Source organism: Balaenoptera physalus (genome assembly GCF_965194825.1).
Source record: "Balaenoptera physalus genome assembly, chromosome: 7".
In the NCBI taxonomy this organism is placed as follows: Eukaryota; Metazoa; Chordata; class Mammalia; order Artiodactyla; family Balaenopteridae; genus Balaenoptera; species Balaenoptera physalus.
In genome coordinates this window covers 45,732,854-45,755,780 of record NC_138886.1, presented here as the reverse complement: position 1 = coordinate 45,755,780, position 22,927 = coordinate 45,732,854, and positions in this window count along the sequence as shown.

Below are 22,927 nucleotides of genomic sequence, written 5' to 3'. Positions count from 1 at the left end.
TCCATGGCAGTCCTCCTGGCAGTCCAGTGGTTAAGACTCTGTGCTTCCACGGCAGGGGGCATGAGTTCTATCCCTGGTCGGGGAACTAAGTCCCACATTCTGCACAGTGTGGCCAAAGAAAAAAAAAAAAACTAATGCTGAAGAAACGTCCTTTTCCCCCTTGCATTTGAGAGCAATAGTTTAAAACTTATAAGTACCAGGGACTTCCCTGGTGGTCCAGTGGTTAAAACTCCATGCTTCCACTGCAGGGGTCAGAGGTTCGATCCCTGGGTGGGGAACTAGGATCCCACATGCTGCATGGTGTGGTAAATAAATAAATAAATAAATAAATAAATAAATAAATAAATAAATAAATAAATAAATAAATAAATAAATAAATAAATAAATAAATAAATAAATAAATATAAATAAATAAATAAATAAAAAAAAGCTGTAAGTACCAGAAGGGAAATCTTACCTCAAGAGTTGGTGTTTTGACACCAGCCCTCTCTGGGATATGACAGGAATGAGGACTGTACATTCAGAGCCTGCTTTACCAAACTGAGGTCTGTCACCACCCTATGTTAGTGAAGCCTACACCAAAACTGGGATACATGCCTAATGGAGAAAACTCAGGTAATATGGCTTCAGGATAAATGGGTAATATGGCATTAGCTATATTCAGAGACCTTTCTCTGCATCCCTTTACAGCCACCTTTTTTTCCTGCCTGAAACATATACCACATGAGGAAACTGTTATTTCCCAAGGACCACACCATCAAAGTCAAGGGTAACTTCTGATAGTACCAGCAGTACCTAATAGTACCAGCAGTTGTTTTCTACTGCAGCCACACACATAACAGGTAATGTTCACAGGCTTGCCACGTTTTCTATGGACTTACTCATATATTAAGAAAACCTGAAAATGGTTTTTCACTGAATTTAAAAACTGTAACATTTGCAATCAACACCACAGCTAATGATACTAAGCATCTACATCATATGTTCAGTGAACATATGCTGATATAACTATCGCTCAGCAAAACCAAAAAAGAGAGACAAAAATAAAGCAAAACACAAAATACAGTGTTAAGATTTCTGCCTGCATTCGGCCCATGTAGGCCTCAGAGTGAAGAAGTATGAATTTGCTGTCCAGATGCACCTGTGACTTGATTACCACCACCCCACCCACCCTGCCACTCTGCAACCTCCAACTCCTACTGTGAGTCTCTCATAAGGCTAAAGAAGATTCCTCTGGTCAGTTGTACACACACACACACACACACACACACACACACACACACACACACGTTAGAACCAGGAATCTATTTCTTACAATAAAGGAAAAACTAACTTTGTTAGACTCAATAAAGATTTGTGTGTGGCATACTTAATGCACTTTATTGGCTACTTAAGGAGTTTTGAGGGATAATTTTTTATTATTCTTGAACTTAGCTTTATGCATTTAACTGATACTGCATTAGTAATGACCATTTGTTATGAATGGTAGTGTAAATAAGACAGTCTGCAACGTACATGTGATTTTCATAGTATAAACTACTCTAATTCTAATTTGAACTCTATCTCTCTATCTATCTAATCTATCTATATCAGAATGCCAATAAATCAAAGTACTGTTATTATAGAAATAATCTTGAACCTCACATAATTTATTTAAAATTCACATCTAAAAGGCCCAATAATTATATTAATGGTAGTAATAAATTCCCTTTGGTATATTAATGAAGACACTCCATAGTGAGAACCACTGATTTAGGGAACATTTTTTACAAAAACAGTGAGTGACACAGAGATAGAAAACAAGTTTATGGTTACCAAAGGCAAAAGGGAGTAGGGGGAAAAATTAGGAGCAAGGAATTAACAGATACAAATTACTATACATAAAATAGATAAGCAATAAGGATTTATTGTATAGCACAGGAAACTATAAACTATATTCAATATCTTTAATAATCTATAATTGAAAATTATATATATATACAATTGAGTTACTTTGCTGTATACCTGAAACTAACACAATATTGTAAATCAACCATACTTCAACTTTTAAAAATAATGAGCTAAATTTAAAAAGGGGGCATTTGGGGATCAAGATGGTAGAGTAAGAGGACATGGAGCTCACCTCCCCCAAAGAACATATCAAAAGTACATCTACATGAGGAATAATCCTCAATGAAAACTAATTGGAAACTGGCAGGAGGATTACTGTACAACCAAGGCTGAAAGGAAGATAGATAGATAAATACATAATTGGGTAAGGAGGGAAGAAAAGTGATCAGGTCAGGACCTGTGCCTCTGGGAGGGGACTCAGAGGAAAAGAGAGATTACAAGAGTGGGCACGCCCCTTGGGGAGTGAGTGGATTGAGTCACAGAGTGGGTCTCCCAGTCCTGGGGCCCTATATGGAGGAAACAAGCCCCCTTGGCTGGTTGGAGGACTGCTGAGTCAGACAGGAAGGCTGGAGAAGCCTGGACTCCACTCATGAGGAGCATACTCGGGCTGACTAGACCCCAAGGCAGGGCAGGGAGAGATCTGCTCTAGCAGCTGCCAGTTTTCCTGTGACTGGCTTGCCCCACATCCCAGGCCAAGCCAAGCGAATGCTCTGGCCTTGCTCACTCCATGCCACAGTGTGGCAAAGGATGTGGAGCACCCAGGACTGGGAAAAAACTTGACCATGGGATACAGAGGTGAACTGGTCCCAAAGCAGAGGTCAGATAGGGTAGTGGCAGCCATTTTTGGTGTTTACTCAGGCAGTGCCTCAGAAGCTGCCCAGATCTCTGACAGTGGCCACTCTGTCACAGCTAACCTCCCTAAACATGCCAAGAGTCCACGGAGGTCCCTGACAGCCCTTCAGGAGTGGCAGAGGCAGAGGGAAGTGATCAGCTGTAAGAGTCAAAGGGGGCTCACATCCAAGGCTGCATCTGGGCAGAGCCACTGACACCTATACAGGCAGCACACTGGACCTCTGTCCAAACACAGGCTCCACTTGCTTCAACACTCCCCTCCTCTGGGGCAAAGGTCCTGATATGGGCAGAAGGAAAACACACACACTTAAAGGGAACAGAGCCAACTCAAGCCCGACCCTCAGGGATTCTGCTCCAGCAACTAGGGATCAAACCCTGTCCCTGACAGGGTGGTGATGGCCACTGAACAGAACTGAAGTCCCACCTCACATTCAGCACCAGATCCAGCCCCTCCATCTCTAGACCCACCCCCTACCAAGGTGATAGCTTCCAGCAAACCCTGAGGAAAGATGTAACTGGCATCTGCATTACATCCAGCTCTCTCACCAAAGGCATTGGGCACATGCAGTCTACATAGGGATGCTCCCACATAAATACACCCCTTCAAGACCACAATAGGTAACTGTTGTGAAGTAATTCACACAAATTCATGGAGGCAGAGAAAGTTAAGCAAACTGAAAATGCAGAGAAACTACTCTCAATTGAAAGAGCAAAAGAAAACTCCTGAAAAAAATTTAAAAAAAAATAAATAATTTACCAGATTAAAAATTCAAAACATTAGTAATAAAAATGTTAACTGAATTAGGGAAAAGATATAAACACTGCACACTTTTTAAAAGGAACTAGAAAATATTTTAAAAAGACCCAATCAGAAATGAATAATTCAACAGCTGAAATAAAAAACACACTGGAAGGAATGAATAGCAGACTAAGTGATATAGGAGAACACATAAGTGATCTGGAAAATAGCATAATGGAAATCACCCAATCGGAACAGCAGAAAGAAAAACCAAATTTTAAAATAATGAAAGCAATTTAAGAGATCTCTGGGATAACATTAACATTCCAACATTTGCATTATAGAGACTCCAGAAAGAGAAGAAAGAGAGAAGGGGATCAAAAATGTATTTGAGGAAATTATGGCTGAAAAATTATCAAATCTGAAGAAGGAAACAGACACCCATGTACAGAAAGCACAGAGGGTCTGAAACAAGATGAACCCCAGCAAATCAACACCAAGACATGTCATAATTAAAATGGCAAAAGTTAAAGACAGAGAATTCTAAAGGTAGCAAAAGAAAAACAGAGTCATATACAAGGGAATCCTCATAAGGCTATTAGCTGACTTCTCTGCAGAAACTTTACAGGCCAGAAGGGAATGGCATGATATATGCAAAGTGCTGAAAGGGAAAAATCTTCAACCTAGGATACTCTACCCAGCAAGATTATCATTTAGAATGGAAGGAAAGAGAAAGAACTTCTCAGACAAGCAAAACCTTAAGGAATTCATCAGTACTAAACCTACCCTGAAAAAAATGCTGAAAAGTCTTCTCTAAATAGAAAAGAAGTAAGAATCAATAGGAAAGGAAAAATGCTCCTAGAAAAAGCAAATATATAGTAAAGATTGGGGATCAACCACTTAAATAAGCCAATATGTGTATTAAAAGACAAAAAATTGTAGAAGCAACTATAACCACAATAAACAATTAACAGGTAAGCATAAAGATGTAAAATATGACATCAAAAACACAAAATGTGGGGGAGGGGAGTAAAAAATGTAGATCTCTTAGAATGTGCTTGAACTTAAATGACTACCAGTTTAAAACAGATATAATTATAGATTGACAAGTATGAACCCTATAGTGACCACAAATCAAAAACTAAAATAGATACACAAAAACCATAAAGAAAGGAACACAAGCATAATACTAAAGAAAATCATCATTAAACCACAAGGGTAGAAAGAAAAAGAAGAAATGAACTGAGAAGTACTGCAAAAACAACTGGAAAACAAGTAATAAAATGGCAATAAGTACATATCTATGAAAAATTACTTTAAATGTCAATGGACTAAATGCTCCAATCAAAAGACATAGGGTGGCTGATTGCATAAAAATACAAGGCCCTTCAATATGTTGCCTACAAGAGACTCACTTCAAGGCAAAAGACACACACAGACTGAAAGTGAGGGGATGAAAAAAAGATATTTCTTACAAATGGAAACAAGAAATCAGGTGCAGCAATACTCAGATCAGACAAAATAGACTTTAAAACAAAGACAAAAGACGGCATTATATATAATACTAAAGGGATCAATACAAGAAACTAATATTACACTCATTAACATATACGTACCAAATACAGGAGCACCTAAATATATAAAGTAAACATTAACAGACATAAACGGAGAAATTGACAATAATATAATAATAGTAGGGGACGTTAACATCATGCTGACATCAATGGACAGATCATCCAGACAGAAAATCAATAAGGCAGCAGTGGTCTTAAATGACACAATGGATCAGTTAGACTTAATAGATATCTACAGGACATTACATCCAAAAACAGCAGAATACATATTCTGTTCAAGTGCACATGGATCATTCTCCAGTATAGATTACAGGCTAGACCACAAAACAAGTCTCAACAAATTTAAGAGGACAGAAATTATGTCAAGAATTTTTTCCAACCACAATGGTATAAAATGAGAAATCAACTACAGAAAAAAAAATGGAAAAAGAATAAACATATGGAGTATGAACAACATGCTTCTAAAAATCCAATGGGTCAATGAAGGAACCAAAGAAAAAGTCAGAAAATACCTCAAGATAAATGAAAATGGAAACATAACACTTCAAAATCTATGGATACAGCAAAAAGCAGTTCTAAGAAGTAAGTATATAGCGATGTAGGCATTCTCCAATAAACAATCAAAATCTCAAATAAACAATGTAACCTACTACTTAAAGAAATCAGGAAAAGAAGAACAAACAAAACTCAAAGTCAGTAGAAGGAAGGAAATAATAAAGATCAGAGAGAAAATAAATAAAATAGAGATTAAAAAAATAGAAAAGATCAATGAAACCAAGAATCCATTTTTTGAAAAGAGAAACAAAATTGATAAACCTTTAGCCAGGCTCACCAAGAAGAAAAGATAGAGGACCCAAATAAACAAAATAAGAAATGAAAGAGGAGAAATAACAACTGATACCAAAGAGATACAAAAAAATCATGAGAATACTATAAACAGTTACATGCCAACAAATTGGACAGCCTAGAAGAAACAGACAAATTTCTAAAAACATATAATCTGCCAGGACTGAATCAAGAAGAAACAGACAATTTGAACAGATCGATCACTAGCAGTGAAACTGAATTTGTAATTTAAAAAAACAAAAACAAAAACAAAACAAAACAAAAAAAACCTCCTGGCAAACAAAAGTCCAGGACCTAACAGCTTCACAGGGGAAGTCTATCAAACATACAAAGAAAAACTATTCCAAAAAACTGAAGACAATGGAACCTTCCCGAATTCATTCTACAAGGCCATGATTACCCTGATACCAAAACCAGACAAAGATACTACAAAAAATGGAAAATTATAGGCCAATATCTTTGATGAATATAAATGCAAAAATCCTCAACAGAATATTAGCAAACTGAATCCAACAATATATAAAAAGGATCATACACCATCATCAAGTGGGATTTATTCCAAGGATACAAGGATGGTTCAACATTCACAAATCAATCAACATGACACACCACATTAACAAAAGGAAGCATAAAAATCATATGATCACCTCAACAGATGCAGAAAAAGCCTTTGGCAAAATACAACATCCATTCATGGTAAAAAACTTTCATCAAAGTGTGTTTAGAGGGAACATATCTCAACATGAAAAAGGCCATTTGTGACAAACCCATAGCTAACATCATATTCAATGGTGAAAAGCTGAAATCCTTTCCTCTAAATTCAGGAACAAGGCAAGGATGTCCACTCTTACCACTTCTATTTAACATAGAATTGGAAGTCCTAGCCACAGCAATCAGGCAAGAAAAAGAAACAAAAGCCATCCAAATTGGAAGAGAAGAAGTAAAACTGTCACTATTTGCAGATGACATGATATTTTATATAGAAAACTCTAAAGTCTCCATCCAAAAATTATTAGAACTAATAAATGAATTCAGCAAAGTTTCAGGATACAAGACTAATAAATATACAGAAATCTGTTGCTTTTCTATACACTAATAATAAACTATCAGAAAGAGAAAGTTTAAAAAATCCCATTTAAAATTGCATCAAAAATAATAAAATACTTACAGATAAACTTAACTAAGGAAGTGAAAGACCTATACTCTGAGAACTATAAAACACTGATAAAGGAAATTGATGATACAAAGAAATGGAAAGATATCCCATGCTCTTGGACTGGAAGACTTAATATTGTTAAAATGGTTATACTACCTAAAGCAATCTACAGATTTAATGAAATCGCTATCAAAATACCCATGGCATTTTTCACAGAACTAGAACAAATAATTTCAAAATTTGTATGGAACCAGAGAATAACTCAAATAGTCAAAACAATCTTGAGAAAGAAGAACAGGTCTGGAGGAATCATGCTCCCTGACTTCAGGCTATACAACAAAGCTACAGTAATCAAAACAGTATGGTACTGGCACAAAAGCAGACACATGGAACATTCTCTAACACCATATACAAAAATAAACTCAAAATGGACTAAAGACCCAAATGTAAGTCCGGATACTATAAAACTCCTAGAGGAAAACATAGGCAGAACACTCTTTGACATAAATCACAGCAATATTTTTTTTTGGATCTGTCTCCTAAAGCAAAGGAAACAAAAGCAAAAATAAACAAATAGGACCTAATTAAACTTAAAAGCTTTTGCACAGCAAAGGAAGCCATCCACAAAACAAAAAGACAACCTACAGAATGGGAGAAAATATTTGCAAATGATATGACTGACAATGGGTTAATATCCAAAATATATAAACAGCTCACCAACTCAATCAAAAAATGAGCAAAATCCTGAATAGAAATTTTTCCAAGGAAGACTTACAGATGGCTAAGAGGCACATGAAAAGATGCTCAAAATCACTAATGATTAGAGAAATGCAAATCAAAACAACAATGAGATCTCTCCTCACACCTGTCAGAATGGTTAACATCAAAAAGTCTACAAATAACAAATGTTGGAGAGGATGTGGAGAAAAGTGAACCCTTGTACACTGTTGGTGGGAATGTAAATTGGTGCAGCCACTATGGAAAACAGTTCAGAAGTTCCTCAAGAAAGTAAAAATAGAACCATACGATCCAGTAATTCCACTCCTGAGTATATATCTGGAAAAAATGAAAACACTAATTTGAAAAGATACATACATCCCAATGTTTATAGCAGTACTATTTACAATAGCCAAGCTACCCAAGTGCCCATCAACAGATAAATGGGTAAAGAAGAAGTGGTATGTGGAAAATTACTGATCCACAAAGAAAAGAATTAAATTCTTGTTAGAAGTTCATTAGCTCCCTTTAATTTTCAGATTGTTCACCCCAGTTTGGATAGAGTGTGGTGTTGGAACAGCAGAAATGCATATAGGCTTGTATTAATGTTTACTATCTAAGGGGAATGAATCTCTAAGATTTGGGTTCTATTCCACACCACTAGAAAAAATAACGTCCTGGGTGTTTTTCTCATCTGAAAATAAGTAATGATACTTACCCACTCCACCTCATGGTCTTATTGCAATGATCAAATGAGGTATTGGATACAAGAACGTTGAAAAATTTGCAGCACTATCAAATAAGTCCCCGACTTACTGATGCTTTGACTCACAATTTCTTTTTAAATTTATGATGGTATGAAAGTGATTTGCTTTCAGTAGAAATCATATTATACATCGAATTTTGAATTTTGATCTTTTCCCAGGCTAGTGATATGTGGTACGATACTCTCGTGATGCTGAGCAGTGGCATCAAGTCACAGCTCCTAGTCAGTCACGCTATCACGAGGGTAAACAACTGATACACTCAAAACTATTCTGTTTTTCACATTTAGTATTGTATTCAATAAATTACATGAGATATTCCACACTATATTATAAAATAGGCTTTGTATTAATATTAGATGATTTTGCCCAATTGTAAGCTAATAGAAGGGTTCTGGCCACATTTAAGGTAGACTAGGATAAGCTATGATGTTCAGTAGGTTAAGTGTATTAAATGCATTTTTGACTTACAATATTTTTAACTTACAATGGGTTTATGGGGAGGGAACCCCCTATCATAAGTCAAGGAAGATCTGTATGAGTTATTTCTATACCTCAAAATCAAAAGTAGGTGTAGAAGTGATGCCACATATTTGCACCAATCTACTAATTCTATTTTCATTCTGAGGTACTCTATATGCTATATAAAGTCTTGAGTATATATCATGTTAACAAATCAGTGTAAGAATAAACCAGTTTCCTCAAGTAAATAGAGAGTTTGTATTGCAATTGAGATAGCCAGCCTCTAAGATTGAGCTCAGTGATCCTTGTCTTCTGATATTTATGTTCTGTGTAATCTTCTCCTGTTGAATGTGTGCTTGACTTATTGATCCATTTATGACAAACAGAAAAAGTCAAAGTGACCCAGAAAATAGGTCGTAAGAGGCAGTGTGGTATAATTCTCATTTGCTCCTTGATCATGTCTTCTGCGGGAAGCCAGCTGCCATGTCATGTACTGCCTTATGGAGAGATCCATGTGACAAGGAGCTGAGAACTTTTGCCAACAATCATTTGAGTGGGTTTGGAATTAAGATTCTCCAGCCCCAGGAAAAGTTTCAAGTGCCTGAAGCCCCAACCAACATCTTGTGCGAAACTTCATGAGATACCCTAAAGCAGAACCACTCGGCTAAGCCATCTTGGATTCCTTATACTCACAGACTTCATTAAAAAATAAATTCTTGTGTTTTTAAGCTGCTAAATGTTAGGTTAATTTGTTATATGGTGATAGATTATAAATGCAGCTCTTGGTACCCAATGATGCTGAGAAAAAAAAAAAAAAAAATATATATATATATATGGAAGTGGCTTTGAACCAAGCAGTGGTCAGAAGCTGGAAAGATTTTGAAAAGAGGGTTTATAAAAGCTTAAAGTGCCTTGGATACAGCTGTTCATAGAATTTTGAACATTGAACTGGGGGTAGATGATCTTGCTAAGGAGACTTCCACCAGACGGTGTTGATGTTACCATCTGGTTTCTTCTTGCTGCTAATAGTGAAATGTGAGAGGCAATACATACGCTAAAGGAAGGACTATTAAACAAAAAGAAGCAGCACTGGATGGTTTTTAAAATTCTCGGTCTCTCCAGATGGTAAACAATGCTAAAATTAAGAAAGGGCTTCTGAGTAGAGGTCAAACTCAGGGAACTCTCAGGATATCATGGTCTAAAGATGACACTGAGGTTGTGACTATAAAATCCCTTGTTAAGACTTCAGAAATATCGAAGGGGGTATCTTAAACTCTATTCTTTTAAATAAGAAGCCCTCTAAATATTTTAAGGGTATAACTAACAGATCTTCTGAATCAATCAAGATTTAGGAAGCTTGATTTTAAAGGTATTGTCCTTCAGCAGAAGCCCAAGGCAGAGATGGGTTTATCTCTAAGAGATTTGAGGATATGGTTTCCATCTAAAGTGCTGGACCCAAATAAGACTCACAGAAGACTCAAACTTTTTAAAAGAATTATATCAATGGAAAACCTGCCAATTTGGACTGTAAGGAATAGAGACAGTATAAATTGAGAAAAGGCTGTTGGGCTCCCAAAATAGTACTGGCAGAAAGGAAGCTAAGAAATTGTTCAGCTGTAGATATATGCTACCTTTCATGGAAAAAGAAAAATGACTCAGGTGGGTAGGGAATGAGCCAAGAGCCCCAAATTAAGAATGATGGAGAACAACTCCAGAGAAGCATGAGAGAACTGCTACGGTCCAAAGATTCTTGTGTACAGCTTTCCCCCTCGCCTTCCATTATGAATGGCAGTGCCTATGGCAGTGATTCTATACCTTAAAACCCTTACCATGTTGGGGACATATAGGGTAGCAAACTTCCTTCTTTAGTTCACAAGAGGAGACTTATTCTCATTTGGATCTGGTTTAGATGACAAGATCTTGTTCTCTGAGCTGATGCTGATGAGATGACATGGGGGGGCTTTGGGAAGGTGTAACAATATTTTGCCTGTGGGATGAATGTGAATCACTGGGGCCAGATGGAAGACTGTGGTAGGCAGACACTCAGATGGCCCCTAATAGTCTCTGCCTCCTTTAGTCAAGTGTAGATTGCTTTAACTATTTACTTGCAATGAATATAAGGTGAAGGTGACAGTGTGTGACTCAGAGACTAGATCATAAAAGACAGTCTGGTGTCACTCTCTTTCAAATGTTTCACTCTGAGGGAAGCCAGATGCTATGTTATAATCAGCCCTACAGAGAGACTCACATGGCAAGGAACTGAGACCACCTGCCGACAGCCAAAGTGAGCTTGGAAGCAGATACTCCAGCACTGGACAAACCTTCAGATGACTTCTGTTCAAGCCAACAGGTTGAATAGCACCTCATGAGACCCTGGGCCAAAACCAACTGTCTTAGCTATTCTTAAATTCTTGACCCTTAGAAAAACTCTCTGACATGAAAAAAAATGTTGCTTTAAGGTACTAAGCTTTGGGAAATATTGTTGCATAGTAGTAGATAACTAATACAACAGAAAATTGAATAGAGCAAATCTGAGTAAACATATTTAGTAGAATTAAATATTACATCCAACCCAATGTCCCATTTACCTTGAGAACTATTGTATGTGGTTAGTCAAATGAGAGCTAGCATTTGAAAACAGTATTGAACTCTTTCAGTCACAGGCATTACCTCATAATATAGCAAATATTTTTAGCCAATGCATTTTCTATACAGTATTCTGAGTTAAATGAGTTGTCTATTTCTTCTTGGCCCCTGTTTTTACTAATAACTATACTCCAATAGATAAATTTCTAACATAATGGCTGGCAAAAGTTGTACAAATTATAGTTTTAAAACTATCCTCTATAAAATGGTCACAGAAAAATGACAGAGATCAGCAGGAAATTAAGGAGAGTGGGGAATATTTTGATAATACTGTAATTCTGCAGCCCAAAGGAGAAACCAATACAATGAAAGGGATACCCTAATGCAAAAGAAAACATACTACATAAATAATTTATTATATAAATCCAAGTGGGAAACTCAAGTTCTGATTTCCAGTTTAGTTCAATGTCAGGGATCCATAAAATTGTGCCAGAATCTCATTTGGACAAAATTTCCTAATAGTCCATTACTTTCTCCTTTCAATCAGACTAGCAACAGAGAGGAAACATTCTTTTTCATAGTATTTCAACATTGCTGCTTCTGGTCCTTGACATATTCCAGGAATGGAGAGATGAAAGAAAAATGTTAGCCACCATTTTTGAACCTTACTATCTGAGTTTTGGTTCCAGTTCTTAACAGAGTGTCAAAAGAATTTCATTCTGGCATCCTGTTTCTTGTTCTCCTTAATGTGTCATAAAGGTGAGCAACAGGTCCAAAGATTCTTAATAGCAAAGGCAATTATAAATTCAGAAAAAATCTCTTTTACTATTAGTTTGTAAATTTCGATATAAAAAGTTTTAGCTACAGTTTAAAAAAGAGATGGAAAAGGGCAAAGTGAATTGAACAGAACTAAACACTGGGTTTTCCTTACTTGGTTAATTTTATGTAGTATGTTCTTCATGTACATCGTCATCAAGTGAGGCCATGCAACTAGAATTTCTCAGTAACTACCTTTTTTGAAAGTCTATGAGACCTACTCTCAAGCAATATATCCTCTCAAGCAATTTGTATTTGAAAAACAGTCGCTGAAGGTTAACTATTCCACTGCACACAGTTGTTTCCTTGATGTTACAGCTTTGATGGTAATCATCATATTATCACATGCATTTGTTTCATTGTCCCAGTCAAGCTCTTAAATGAAGATGAATCCTTGCATTTTATAGAATCATACAAGACCACAGATTCACAGAAGTTTTGGTCATCCATAGGGATTTCCTTGCAAAAGAATATTTTTTTCAATTGTAGCAAACCCAGTATCCATGCATTCATTAAATCAATGCAGATACTGTATCATAAAGCCAAGTGGAAGGAAGTCAGCTTGCTAGATGAAGATTATAGGTAAACTTGAATTTGGTGTCTCAAAGTAACTAGCATGGTTGACTGTAATGACAATAAGTCACCTGGTGATTGGTCTGTACAAGGCCATCTTGATGGTCTTTTTATTTTCAGATAATGCTAGTCTTTAATGACAGTAGGATATATCTTATGGTTGATTAAATGCCTTTTGCATGTGAATCTGTGCTTTTAGAGGTCTAATATTTTATGATAGAATATATTAACGAAAACAAGCATGCAGATAGTTCAGGTAGTGAAAAGCTTACGTTCAGGCAACCAATCACAAAGTTTGAAAAGATCTCTACATCCCACTCTCTTCTACTTCTATAGTACCACTCTAACCCCAGTGCAATCTTACTGACCAAGCCAGTCTCAATACATCTGGTTGCACTGTAAATGTCAATGACTTGAAATGACCATCCCAAGCTAAAGTACTGGGCCACATTATTTTTGAGTCTTTATTCTCTTCTTTCAGGGCCTCTCCTACAAGGCAAGGATTGGCCATAATTAGTAGGAAAGAAAAAAGGAAGCAACTTGTAAGGGTTGCCTCATGTCTCTGTGTATATTTGGCCTGCATTCCTTGCCTTTTGCACTTTGCACACACAAATTGCTCACATGTAATCATTCTTAAGGAATTGAGGAAGTCTAACACTTTCACAGTGACACCCCAAACTTTAAATGGTTTTGCTGAAGATATTTATGAATTCAGTGTTCTGAGGAGTTCTAGAAGGCTATTAAAATATGAATACTAACCTCAGAATAAAAACAAATGTAATTTAGCTCCTAGAACTGTGGCATTTAATTTTTGGTTGACTTCTCCTACTCAGTCTAGAAAGGATCAAAGAGGAGAGACCAAAATTTGTAGACCTGAATAAAATTGGCTGAACTAGGCATCTGAATAACTAGGCCACCTCAGATTCTGTCTCTGTACAGTAGGTTGGTCAAGAAATTGTTTTCAGGACATCAGTTCCCTCATATCTAAAGTGAAGGCTGATCTAGACTAGTGGTTCTCAAACTTTAGCATGTATTAGAATCAAGCATGACATCTGTTAAAGATTAAGATTCTTAGGACCAATCCACAGGAATTTGGATTAAATGGGTCTGGGGTAAAGTCCAAGAATCTCGATTTTCTTAAGTTCCTGATATTAGAGATGACATTTTGATAAATGCTGGGATGTACCTTCTGTGAGGCTCTTTTCAAGATGAACCTTTCTTTAAGCAGCAAAAGAACAGATTTTAGGGACAGCCCTCAGCTCTATTTTCAATCACCACACTATCCTAGGCCAGGTGTTTCCCTGCCACAGGCTACAGCTTGAAGGTATAGTTGATTCTGAGTTCTGGACAGGATCTTTCTAGCAATAGAGAACACACCACGGAAATAATTCTAAGCTTAAGCTATTAGCACTTCATTGTCAAATCACCCAATCTGTCATCATATCTCTTTTCTTTCAGATAGGTCATTGCTCAGGTGTGAACCTGATTATTTTTGAAATGGTTGAAATAAAGTGTGTTTTACCGCTATCTCTTTGGCAGCATGGATTTTCTTTCAAATCTTTATGCTTTAGAGACAAGGTGAGGTTTAGTTTTAGTGAGCAAGGGCTTGGCATATGAGAGGTCTTGAGATCTTTTATGGGAACTAACAGGAAGAAACAAAAGTTAGTGGAATAATTGTAGCTATCAATAGCATTTTCTTTGTAACAGTTTTCGTCTACTTCTTCACTAGGTCATTGCATAAATTTTTGCTATTTAAATGGCAACCAGGTGCATACCAAACATGTTCATTGAGAGAGTAAAGAAATTCTTACCAAGTGATATCTTTGTAATAATGTTACAGAAATGTTAGTCATGTGAAATGTATGTAACTTCCCAGACTAATGTCATCCAGTAACCCAAGTGGACAGAGAGACAGAGACAGAGACAGAGACCGCCTAAATTTTCCAAAAGATAATCAGATAAAAGAAAGACAACTGACATTTACTAAGATACTAAGATTTGATACTTCAAAGATAGTTTCATCATACTTTCATAAAGTCTAAATTTAAAAATTTCCATTGTGACTAAAACTTTGGTTCTTTGTCAAAAGATCTGAGTTTTGGTCTCTGCCACTTACTAGAGAAATAGCCTTTGGAAAGTTTTTCAACCCTCTGAATCTTATTTTTCTCAGCTATAAAATGGGACTTATGAAGCATTCTATGGAAGGCTATTATGAGGATTAAAGAGATAATGCACACTGCAAATAATAAGGCACTATATAAATACAATATTATCCTAATTACTATCATTATTCTTGATATTTGGGTGATATAGAGACCAAAGTTTCTTATATGTTGGCAAAAGCCAAGAAAGTAACAGCAAAAGACTTACATATTTTAATGTAAGCAGTCCTTATTTTTCCAACTAAAATCATTAATAACCAAGATAATAATAACAATAATAAGTTCCAGGGTCGGAAGTGCAAGTATTTTTTATCCAATTCAAAGTCACAGTGGAGACCCAATGTTCAGTTCACACTAGGAGTCCTTCAACACAGAAACAAATTTAAATGAAATAAATCTCATCTCTGGAAGAGAATCTAATCCCTGTTAGGTCAAAAAGGTACTATTCATTTGAAAAAAAAACCTTGAAGCTAAGGGCCTAAGGATGGACAGAATGTGGCAAGAATATCCTTTCCTCTTCTCCCTTCCCCATTTCCACATTCCCAAGCATAGCTAATGATTTTCTATGCACTGGAGCCACATAAAATTCAAAATTGTATAGAGTTTCCCAATACAAAACCCAGATTGCTGGTCTTCACAGACCAGAGGCAAGGGAAGAGTTGTGTCCAAATCATCTGGCGAGGTTTTTTCCAAACTATCAAATGCCCTGCACATCCTTCCCCAACTACCTGTCCCCAACACAGATTCTAATATTCTGATATGCACAGAAAGGCAGACATCTCTAGAAAAACTGAACTCATTATCGTCAGGGAGGATAAAGGTTAACTTGAGATATCTGAAAATGTCATTCCCACATGCATCCTCTTCCATCCTCAGATTAATACCACAGGTTAGAAAATGCTCAGCTTAGACTTCTATGTGGTCTTTTTAGAATAATTTTTTTTAAAAAAACAAAAAATGTGTTCTTCACACAAAATATGGTAGTGTCAAAGCAGTATTCTTTTCTTTAGAAATGAACAATTGTAGTACTTCAGGTCCAGAAACAGTTATCCAAAGAGTGTATAGACTGAAAAATGTGTTTTAATAACTAGATAGATAGATAGATAGATAATGGATATACATAGATAAGAGATAGAGGTATGCAATATGTTGATTTTTTATAAGTATAAATATATTACAACTCAGTAATTATATCTGTACTGAATACATACAATCTCTGGCATACATGGTCCATCCTTCACTGACACTGGCATCAGGATCTGGCAGAGGGAAGTAAGGATCAGTGTTGTACAGAAATGAGGACAGTGAGGGAGAAAAGAAATAGAATAGAATAGAATAGAATCTATATATCTAGATATATAGATAGATATATAGATATATATCTAGATATATAGAATAGAATCTATATATCTTCTCTATCCCATAGATCTGAATACTAATTTTAATAGGCTCCAGTAGAAGAAAGCTAAATGCACAAGAAAATGCATTTGAATTTTATACTTTCTTGTTTTTGTGCTTATTTCTTTTTTATTACACTTTCTATTAAACTTTGCTTTTCAGCAAAATGCTTTTCTCCCCCCCTTTTTTTAATTCTTTTAATTGTTTTCTTTTTGTTAGTTAAAAATACAAGAATTTGGAAGGTGTTTACCACATTCTGTTAAGGAAGTCAGGGAAGGACTCTCATCTTATCCTTCCAGCAGTGTGTTCTGCATTATTTTGACTGGTTTTGTTTCAGGTCAAGGTTTTGCCTAATAGGTCTTCATTTTTGAGACTGTAAGCATTTGCAACAAAAAATCATGTATGATGGTACACTGCTAGTCTCTTGTGGCAACTTTGAAAAGAGAAGTGGCAAAAGACCAAACTGGGAGAGACTGTTTCTAGTGTAGGCTGCCTTCTACAATTCAGTCATCTCAGAGAGCTTTATGAAGTGATGAATTAAATACTCATACTGCAATGACTCTGTAATCAAAGGAACCATGATCCATCTATCATCTATCCATTCTATCTTCAGAATCCATATCTAAAGTGACTGACACACAGGACTCTTAAAAGTGAGCAAGTATACACGCATAATAGTTCCCATTAGCCTGGGAAATAAGAGCCTACTTTATTGAGAGAGGAAATATGGGTCAGGACACAGGAGCTATAGTTCTTTCCTTCCTCAAAGTGCTGTGAAATCTCTAACTCTTCCGGCTCACATTCTCACAGTCCCGATAAAAATGCAGTGCGTGATTAAAAATATGCCTCTAAAACAATCCGTAAACTAATACTGAGATGTTATTCCGATCTCCAAAGAATTCAAATACCCAGAAACTTTAAACTGAGAATCTTCCATGACCTTGTGAAGTTGGAGTGTAGTGGTTTCTTCTGTCGGATAGATGTCTGAAATAGAAAGACATCAACCTGGGGTGTTTGAGTTCGTGAGCTCCATGTAGTTACTTTTAAGCTAATTTAACATTAAGCCATTGTTAAGTCAGTGGTCTGAATTTTAAAACGAAGCAGGCTTGGAGATTTCACTCTAAATTTGAATTTGTATTTCCTCATGTGTTAAATTTGGAGTGTGGGCTGTCATGTTGCTACTGACACAGTGAGGTCGTGAAGCTGACAATGGCCTGGGAATCCAGTGATAAGTCTACCCTTCCTTAGCTGCACATCAATTATTAGACCTAATGACAAACTCTCTGAGCCTCTGATTTTGTTTGTTTGCTTGTTGTTTGTCTTTTAATGTAAAATGTGGATAATAATTGTCACCATACCTTAAAACGGATTTTTTTTCAGGCTTGGTTAACACTGAGGCCCCAAGACTCCTAACCTTTCAAAGATGCTAAAACATCTAGATGGGACTTAAAGCAGTAGGGCAATCCATCTGCCCTTGTGCAATCTTTACCAATGACTTCAAAGTATAGAAGGATTAAAGTTGGCTGCCACAGGGGGAGATGGAGATTAGAGGGAGGGTTTCCTTAGGGGCAGTTGTGTTAATATGAGAGGATTTCCTCCACTCCCATGGAGAGTAGGGTGGGATACTTTAGTTTTACCTCAAGGTTAGTGAGAAGGGCTTCAAGGAGACTATAGAGTGGGTGTGCTATGTGTGTCCTACAATTTGGGGGGATATTATGGACTGGTATCTTGCTCCTGCCTGATAGATCATAAGTGCAAGGGACTGTAGTTGGATTTGTTCAGGCAGCTACAGGAAAACAAGGCTGATGGTGAGTCAAAGATACCTGGTTACTAAACTCTTTAGGACACAACCAAAAAGGTACTGGAGTGAACAGACCTCAGCAAAAAATGTCAGGATGTATATACTGAACACCTAGATGCAAGAAAGGAATGATAAAGAATCAGCTGGAGTGGAAATACTCACCTCCTTCATATGAACTGAAGGTGATAATTTTCCAAGTTAAAGGGACTGTGAAGCACCCATGAAAGTGCCCTATGAGAGAAAGAATAAGCTTGAAGCATCTGCCATGACCAGAGGAAATCAATATCAGACGGGTACCTGGCCAGGCATGTAAGCTCCTTCCTGTTTCCTCAACTCCCTCTCTTCTTCAACAATGGAAATGACTTGAGCCAACCGATTGAGTAAACTCTAGACTGGGAATTAGGAACGACACAAGCTATTTTCACCTTTCCCAGGACTGGTATTCTGCTTTACTATGAGAAGTCTGGATTATGACACTGAACTTGACATAAGTGAGACCATATTATAACTAACAGTAATTAGAATTTTTAAAAATTTATGAGTAACAAGGAAATCTGTGGGGCCTGCTCTAGGTTTCATCCAGAGGCTAGAAAAGGAGCAGCCCTTCAAAGTGTGTCTGAATGGCCGGTGTGGGGAAATAATAAACTTGTCTGATTATTACAGCTCTTCTTCTTCTGAGTTGTTACAAGGACAAAATAAGATAATGAGTGTAAAAGCAGAGTTGCCCTATAAAGTGCATGTAAGGGACAATGTGTTGAGGAAGGAGGGCTGTTTATCATCATTAAGATCCCATTTATCATGGGCTATTTTGGTAACACTTTTGCATGAATCCTTTGATATATAGAGTCCAAAGGAGACAACAGCTAAATATACACTAACATTAGACCAGGCTTCTTCATCCCAGGCCTGTGGAGGACTTTGGTTTGAATGGTGTTTGTAATTGGGTTGGAGAAAAATGAAGGTCTGCATCTCCACTGGCTTACTAAGGGTGGGAGTGGTCTGCACTGGTGGGGAGACATTTTATCCCTCCCACTGTTTAGAATTGCTGGTGCATGGTGAATAGAAAGCAGTCTGACTTTTTAAGTCAAACTTACTGTCTTTAATTTTTCAACAGGCGATACAGTTTCTCATTTCCGGCACTTGGGATGGACTGCTCTCATTGCCTCTCCCTTCTCTGCCTTGGTATGCCACTGCATCAGACCACTGATTTCTTTCACCTTCCTAGTCCAAGAGATAAAATATTTCTAGAGACATCAACATGGGTGTGGAGACAATATACGTCTAACTTTGTTAACCCATGATTTGCTAGAAGTGATTCTAACACCTACGCTGACTGAGCAAGTCTCCCCTTGCTCCCCCACTGCTCCATGCATATCTCCACACTGACAACATAATCTGCATTGCTGAGGAAGGCCTTCACAGAGAGAGAAGAGCTGTTCTCAGCTAAAAGCATAGAGGAACCTTTAAACAAGGGCTCAAGTTGCTTTTGTGGGAGACAGAAACTTTCCCTGGAAGAAATTTAAGCTCAATATCTCTGCAGACACGGCCTGTGGTAAAGGAAAGAGTCTAGAGGGTAAAAAGACTTCTTTCTTATAAACTTTTCACATCCAGATACAAAATTAGAACTGGCAGCTCAACAAGAGGGCCACATCCATTTGTGTCCGGGAGAGGTCATGGGCTTTAATCGTTCTAAAAATGGGGGAGTCTCGGTGGCAGAAAGAACATGGACTGCAGTGGATGTGAACATCTAAGTGTGATTTCAGGTATTGCCACCTCTTAGCACAATGAAATTGTGTTTGTTAATTCATGTTTCTTATCTATTTCCTTGCCTTTGAGACGAATGCCCATCTTGAAGCTGTCTGAGGTCTCAAAGATCTGACATGGAGTCAATATCAAAATGACCGATGTAGTGCCTGGCCCCACTATAGGTGACCAGCGTGCATGTGCCTAATTAATTATATAATATAACTCAGAATCATAAATGGCGCAGAGCAGGCAATAAGAAATGCTCTCTCTCCCCCTTTTTTTGTAGAGTGTATAATAAATTGGATAGGATAAAAAAGCATGACATCTTGAGGCAATACTTTATGAAGGAAAAGGCTTACATGTGTAAACAGTTTTTCATGGTCAAGTGGAAAATGCATGCACTTTGAAATTATGATTTGGTATTTCTATCACCTTGAGTAAATTAATCTACTTGGTATTCATCTGTAAAACAAGAGGTAAGAATGCATTTTTTCCGAAAAATTGAATGATCTGTATAAAAGTGTCTAACAGTGGTTGGCAGAAACCCCTTTCTTCCCCTTGTTCCTTTCTTATGCTGAATAAGGAGGTTGGAAACAGGACAATCATTGAAGCACAATACCATTTAAAAAATATTTTTAGTAATAAGATTATCAGTTGGCCTATAGATTCACCTTAATTCTTCTTGGTATACTATTAATCAAAAAGTAACACCTAGAGGGGGAAAAAAAAGATCAAAAGCAGATATGTCTACAGGGAAAATGATAATCCAGACAGATAAAGCCCTGTACTGAGCCACACAGTATCAAAGCTATTTTTAATTGGTTCTCCATAAAAATAAAAGGCTACATCAGAATTGTAAATTGCTGATATAGTGAAATCATTACACAATATACATGCTGCTAATGCCTTAAAATGTTCCTCTTCTATAATGCTAAGTCATTGTCAAACTACTCAAGGTTAGGCATAAAGGTAGGGCCGGGGTTTATGGATAGTCTCACAATTGGGCATTTTTCCAAGGGGTGAGCAAGCTGGTCCACTCCACACTTTCCAAGAGCAGAGAATTGTTATTATCATGGAAATGCGCCCTATAGAGTTGAAGGGGGAAAAAAAGATGTTATCTTTGGCTGGAATTGGTCAATAAGCAAGCTAGATTCAAACAGAAAGCCCATAGACCTACTTCAAATGTGCTTTACAACTGAATTAGAGTCATTGTGATTTATTCCAAACCAACCACACTTCAGTCCAATTTGGCTAACTCCAATGGGCACTTATAAATACTTTTCCTTAGAAAAGAAAAATAGTGAAAGGCTTTCAAAAAGCATATACAAGGAAATCTTTATGACTGTATTTAATACATTAATCTAGTTCTATTAAGGAAAGTCCTTAGAGTTACTTCTCACAGATATGTGTTCAAACGCTGACAAGATTTTTGTTTGTTTCTCATGACTATTCTCCAATTGAGATATCTTTTTTTAAGAAGAAAATTTTGAAAACATGCAAAAACTAAGGTTCACTTTTCTTCTCTTTTTCATCAAGTTAGCTTATATGTGATTTTCTAGAATGGATTGAGAAGTGTGAACTTTCTAATATTTATGATATAGATTTCTTCAGATTTCAGCAGCCTCAGAGTTTGAAATGGAAAAAAACAAATATTTGGTTCTTTATTTGCATTTAAACCAGCATATTTTAAATCCTTTAAGTCTCTGTACTATATGTGACAGAAAAAAATGATTAGGGAAAAAAATTATACATCCTCAATATGTCTTTAACAAGTAGATTCTGATGTCTAAAGAGGAATTTTTAGCTAAGAACAATTTCAATACATTCTGCACTGTGGAAGATAATATTAATTAATTGATATGTGAACATAAAATTAGAGAAGCTGAAGAAGTAAAACTGTTCTGAATGAGAAATGGTGACATCTAGAAGGACTTAGGATGGGATAGCTGACATCAGTGAGACTGGAGGCTGAATGAGGTCAGTTGTGGGGAGGTTGAAAAGAAACAAAAATATGGTGGCTTTTGAGTAAGAGGAGAGACCATTAAAATGATGTTGGATGGAAACTATCCAAGGCTAGTAAGGTGAAATATTGAGTTAAAGAATATGGCCTCTATTCTCTTTCTCCTGTATGAAATCCTTAGTAAAATATCTATTTTCCTCTATTGCCTAAAAGAGTATATTTTCTTTGAAGTTCTGAGCTTTAGTCTAACTTTGGGGCATAACTCTTACAGGAGGGCCACATTTATTTCAAATACTATATGGATAATCATTTGAAAAGAATACTCAGTTTTGACTAAAATCAGGAACTATGTTCAAGAGGGAAAGTCAAGAAGAATTTCAGTGATTTCAGTTGGAATTCTAATATGTCAGTTGGAATTTCAATAAAGTAGTTGGATAGTTACTTAATATGTCTATTCCATCATATATATGGGACATCTGCTATGTACTGAGCATTAGTGGTGGAAAGGTACATAGTTGAAGTAGAAACACATTTTGAATCTGCAGACACTATCTCTTGAGAAGTACATTGTTAATAAATTTCAAAATATCTTTAAAAATCAATCTGCCTATGACAGGCAGTCTCACTGTTTTCCAATAGAAATCACCAAAACTTCCCTCTCCCCCACTATCAATTTCCAAACCCCAAAATTCTTCCCCAACATCAACCACATGGTTGTTTTTCTTTCTGTCTCAACCAATCTCATAGTAAAACACTTCTCTTCTGAAAGCAAAGAGAAATTTTCAAGAGGTACTGATATTTGATATGGATAATGTAGGCTAAGTAAGAATTGCTAGGCAGAGAAAAAGGGATGAATGTTCATGCCAGAGGGAATATCAGGTACAA